We start from the raw sequence: 5,978 nt of genomic DNA on the forward strand, positions 1-5,978 counted from the left end.
AGATACAAGAAAACTGTTAAAATTCTTCAGAAACGTCACTTTTGAAGTGTTTTCTTGTACTTTTAAGCCAATCAGATACCCTACGGGCTCGGAAAGTGCAACGAAACCATCAAATTTTAGCTAGAAACTGTATTTTTGTCGATTTTTATTGAATTTGAACTATATTTCAACGTTTTTTGATGGTTCTGAACCACCAAACACACTTAAAGCATGCAGAATCGACTCAGAATAGGAAAAGGAGACGTTTAGGTCAATTTTATGCATTCTGGCGTTCGTAGATACAAGAAAACTGTTAAAATTCTTCAGAAACGTCACTTTTGAAGTGTTTTCTTGTACTTTTAAGCCAATCAGATACCCAACGGGCTCGGAAAGTGCAACGAAACCATCAAATTTTAGCTAGAAACTGTATTTTTGTCGATTTTTATTGAATTTGAACTATATTTCAACGTTTTTTGATGGTTCTGAGCCACCAAACACACTTAAAGCATGCAGAATCGACTCAGAATAGGAAAAGGAGACGTTTAGGTCAATTTTATGCATTCTGGCGTTCGTAGATAAAAGAAAACTGTTAAAATTCTTCAGAAACGTCACTTTTGAAGTGTTTTCTTGTACTTTTAAGCCAATCAGATACCCTACGGGCTCGGAAAGTGCAACGAAACCAGAGATATGGAGAAGGAGAATGAGCTTCGACTTCTGCGCATCGGTACACTATGGGGGCCGCCATTTTATCAGTTAACCTTAAAGTTTTGTTTACCTACGAGGTTACGACGTTGTTGAACCAGTTGTAATTTGGAGTTAAAATTATTACTTAATTTGTTTTACCGTTAGTGTACGTGTGAACGTGCTTGTTAGTGTTAAAGGACATTATTATTGACAACACACATGTCTTGTACAGTTTCTCACTGTAAAAATTGTCAACGATTTCGTTCAGAAGGTGTATCTTTTCATCAGTAAGTTTTCTTCATTATCTTATTAAAATCGAATACGTAGATAGTTATAATTAATAACAATTGGTTATTGCAATACTATGTGATCAATATTTATTATATCTGATTTTAGGTTTCCGAAAGATCGAAAACTTTTAAAAAAGTGGCTGATTGTTGTGAAAAAAGGTGACAGCTTCAAACTGACTAAGTATAAGCTGGTGTGCTCAGATCATTTCACAACAACTGATTTCAATGTTGTAATTGAGTGAAAACGATTGAAATCGAACGCAATTCCCAGTGTGAATTTAGATGAAAGTCTAGAAGCTTCTTCAACTTCAATGAGTACTGTGAGTGCTACTTCAGCTATATTTGAGAAGAGTCTCCATCGATTATACCTCAAGGTGTAAAGAGGACATTAAGGTTTGAATATTTTATTATATTGAATTTTTTACTACTGTTAATAATTATTATTTAGTGCTGCGCAGAGATACCATGGAAAAAGCAGTAGCAGTACAAGTGGAAGTAAAAGCAAGAACTCAAAAAGTAGTTCTGACAGGAGGGAAGGTGATAAGCTGGCGTTACATAAAGAAACTACATGAATTACAAAATGATGAATTCCTAAATGTTGCAAACAAGTTGAAAAAGGCACATTTGGAGTGATGGAAACATAAAATGAAAGTAAGTTGTTTTCCTGACAATATTCCTTATTGACAATAATTAAGTTCTATTATAGGTGAGTTTAGCAGCACAAACTCTTAGCAAGAGTTGCGGATGCACTTGAATTTTTAAAAGATCTTGGTATTAGTGACTTTCAAGGTTGTGAAACAACAATAGAATTCATCAGAAGGATAGATTCTTTATTTGATATTCTCAATTCTCGAAGTGTACGTGCTAAGAATTTTAAGGCACCTTTGAGAGAAAACAATGAAGAAATGTGGCGTCCATTTCTCATCGACACCAGTGAGTATCTTCTGAATTTGAAGGATGTCACTGGCGGGCCTTTGTGGTGCACGCCCCGAAAAACGTCAATTCTGGGCTTTGTTATTTCCGCTACGTCGTTCATGGGAATTTTTGATGAATTTGTTAGTAGTAAGAGGTTGAATGACTTGCTAACATAAATGTAGTCAAGATCATCTAGAAATTTTCTTCTGCTCAGTGCGGTAAGCTTTTAAAAAAACAATTGTATTACTTTTTTATGCACTGGAATTACACAAATCTGTATTTATTTTTCTGTTTTCAGATCGAGAAATGGGTGAAACAATAACCCTACTCCTCTACGATTTTGTAAAACTTAGAAGATTGCTTCTATTTACAAACATAACGAGGGAAGGAGGAAATTGTAAAGTGCTTTGCACCACCTGTCTGCTCTCTGTTAACATTGGCCCAAAGCAAAAGAGCACAAATGTTCAACAATCAGTTGACGTGTTTGTCTTGAAAAAATATGATCTCGATATTTTGACTGAAGCACTTGCAGATCATGACTATGACCGTCTAAGTTTATTGGGCTGAGTGAAGTGGCAGAAAACGTGGCATATATTGGTAGCTATGTTGTCAAAATGGTGGTGAAGACGTTTAAGTGCGCAGACTGCATTTCTTCTTGTATTGAAACAAGAAGAAGTGACTTACACTTTTACAGATTATTGGACAAAAAAAACATGGGTAAAATCAAATACTTACAATAGTTATTTTTTAAGTCTTAACAAAATTTTGATTTTAGGTGGGCTTATTAAACCTTTTGCTGGGGTTGTGAAGACTTGTTGTTACTGTTAATACGAAAAATTTTGCAACTCACCGATAAACTTCCAAGCGATGAACAATTTTTTAAAACTTTCGGCATGCCAGCATTCTTTTTCCTAATTTAGAAGACCCACGCACTCGAGACGGTGGCCATCGATGAAGGCCATTTATATATTCTTATTAAACAAATAATTAATGCCTACATGCGAATAAGAATGTTTCATTTGAGCAAAAGACTTTCATGTCTTGCTCAAGGCACTTCTGTTAGACATGTGTACACATAATTAGTACTGTTTTCGCATCAATAAATATATTGAAGTATAATTATGTTTATTTATTCGTTTAAGGTGAAATATATTTTAGTTGTGATTTATTATTAGGTGATTGTAATTAATGATTTTAAACTTCCCGCCCAATAATGAAGCAATTGTCTAGGGATATCAAGTTCTGTTAGTGATTTGTGATTATGTTGGCAACAGTCAACTGATAAAATGGCTGCTTTCAATTTTAGACCAAGGATTTCGTCTGCGCATGGGGAAGCTCATTCTCCTTCTCCATATCTCTGAACGAAAGCATCAAATTTTAGCTAGAAACTGTATTTTTGTCGATTTTTATTGAATTTGAACTATATTTCAACGTTTTTTGATGGTTCTGAGCCACCAAACACACTTAAAGCATGCAGAATCGACTCAGAATAGGAAAAGGAGACGTTTAGGTCAATTTTATGCATTCTGGCGTTCGTAGATACAAGAAAACTGTTAAAATTCTTCAGAAACGTCACTTTTGAAGTGTTTTCTTGTACTTTTAAGCCAATCAGATACCCTACGGGCTCGGAAAGTGCAACGAAACCATGAAATTTTAGCTAGAAACTGTATTTTTGTTGATTTTTATTGAATTTGAACTATATTTCAACGTTTTTTGATGGTTCTGAGCCACCAAACACACTTAAAGCATGCAGAATCGACTCAGAATAGGAAAAGGAGACGTTTAGGTCAATTTTATGCATTCTGGCGTTCGTAGATACAAGAAAACTGTTAAAATTCTTCAGAAACGTCACTTTTGAAGTGTTTTCTTGTACTTTTAAGCCAATCAGATACCCTACGGGCTCGGAAAGTGCAACGAAACCATCAAATTTTAGCTAGAAACTGTATTTTTGTCGATTTTTATTGAATTTGAACTATATTTCAACGTTTTTTGATGGTTCTGAGCCACCAAACACACTTAAAGCATGCAGAATCGACTCAGAATAGGAAAAGGAGACGTTTAGGTCAATTTTATGCATTCTGGCGTTCGTAGATACAAGAAAACTGTTAAAATTCTTCAGAAACGTCACTTTTGAAGTGTTTTCTTGTACTTTTAAGCCAATCAGATACCCGACGGGCTCGGAAAGTGCAACGAAACCATCAAATTTTAGCTAGAAACTGTATTTTTGTCGATTTTTATTGAATTTGAACTATATTTCAACGTTTTTTGATGGTTCTGAGCCACCAAACACACTTAAAGCATGCAGAATCGACTCAGAATAGGAAAAGGAGACGTTTAGGTCAATTTTATGCATTCTGGCGTTCGTAGATACAAGAAAACTGTTAAAATTCTTCAGAAACGTCACTTTTGAAGTGTTTTCTTGTACTTTTAAGGCAATCAGATACCCTACGGGCTCGGAAAGTGCAACGAAACCATCAAATTTTAGCTAGAAACTGTATTTTTGTCGATTTTTATTGAATTTGAACTATATTTCAACGTATTTTGATGGTTCGGAGCCACCAAACACACTTAAAGCATGCAGAATCGACTCAGAATAGGAAAAGGAGACGTTTAGGTCAATTTTATGCATTCTGGCGTTCGTAGATACAAGAAAACTGTTAAAATTCTTCAGAAACGTCACTTTTGAAGTGTTTTCTTGTACTTTTAAGCCAATCAGATACCCTACGGGCTCGGAAAGTGCAACGAAACCATCAAATTTTAGCTAGAAACTGTATTTTTGTCGATTTTTATTGAATTTGAACTATATTTCAACGTTTTTTGATGGTTCTGAGCCACCAAACACACTTAAAGCATGCAGAATCGACTCAGAATAGGAAAAGGAGACGTTTAGGTCAATTTTATGCATTCTGGCGTTCGTAGATACAAGAAAACTGTTAAAATTCTTCAGAAACGTCACTTTTGAAGTGTTTTCTTGTACTTTTAAGCCAATCAGATACCCTACGGGCTCGGAAAGTGCAACGAAACCATCAAATTTTAGCTAGAAACTGTATTTTTGTCGATTTTTATTGAATTTGAACTATATTTCAACGTTTTTTGATGGTTCTGAGCCACCAAACACACTTAAAGCATGCAGAATCGACTCAGAATAGGAAAAGGAGACGTTTAGGTCAATTTTATGCATTCTGGCGTTCGTAGATACAAGAAAACTGTTAAAATTCTTCAGAAACGTCACTTTTGAAGTGTTTTCTTGTACTTTTAAGGCAATCAGATACCCTACGGGCTCGGAAAGTGCAACGAAACCATCAAATTTTAGCTAGAAACTGTATTTTTGTCGATTTTTATTGAATTTGAACTATATTTCAACGTTTTTTGATGGTTCGGAGCCACCAAACACACTTAAAGCATGCAGAATCGACTCAGAATAGGAAAAGGAGACGTTTAGGTCAATTTTATGCATTCTGGCGTTCGTAGATACAAGAAAACTGTTAAAATTCTTCAGAAACGTCACTTTTGAAGTGTTTTCTTGTACTTTTAAGCCAATCAGATACCCTACGGGCTCGGAAAGTGCAACGAAACCATCAAATTTTAGCTAGAAACTGTATTTTTGTCGATTTTTATTGAATTTGAACTATATTTCAACGTTTTTTGATGGTTCTGAGCCACCAAACACACTTAAAGCATGCAGAATCGACTCAGAATAGGAAAAGGAGACGTTTAGGTCAATTTTATGCATTCTGGCGTTCGTAGATACAAGAAAACTGTTAAAATTCTTCAGAAACGTCATTTTTGAAGTGTTTTCTTGTACTTTTAAGCCAATCAGATACCCTACGGGCTCGGGAAGTGCAACGAAACCATGAAATTTTAGCTAGAAACTGTATTTTTGTCGATTTTTATTGAATTTGAACTATATTTCAACGTTTTTTGATGGTTCTGAGCCACCAAACACACTTAAAGCATGCAGAATCGACTCAGAATAGGAAAAGGAGACGTTTAGGTCAATTTTATGCATTCTTGCGTTCGTAGATACAAGAAAACTGTTAAAATTCTTCAGAAACGTCACTTTTGAAGTGTTTTCTTGTACTTTTAAGCCAATCAGATACCCTAAGGGCT

General features: G+C 35.1%; 1 long non-coding RNA gene across 2 annotated transcripts; it reads left to right on the forward strand.

Moving 5' to 3' along the window:
* Positions 1–665: 665 nt before the first annotated feature.
* On the forward strand, positions 666–2,987 carry LOC135120142 (uncharacterized). Of its 2 annotated transcripts, none has more exons than XR_010278532.1 (6): positions 666–950; positions 1,060–1,346; positions 1,402–1,604; positions 1,649–2,086; positions 2,167–2,585; positions 2,644–2,987. It is a non-coding gene; the product is annotated as an uncharacterized LOC135120142 (long non-coding RNA). The 2 variants fall into 2 exon arrangements; XR_010278531.1 differs by having other exon boundaries at positions 1,660–2,086.
* Positions 2,988–5,978: the final 2,991 nt, after the last annotated feature.

Source organism: Zophobas morio, unplaced genomic scaffold, assembly GCF_036711695.1.
Source record: "Zophobas morio isolate AGI-343-1 ecotype UQ-CSIRO unplaced genomic scaffold, CSIRO_AGI_Zmor_V1 ptg000347l, whole genome shotgun sequence".
Taxonomy (NCBI): Eukaryota; Metazoa; Arthropoda; class Insecta; order Coleoptera; family Tenebrionidae; genus Zophobas; species Zophobas morio.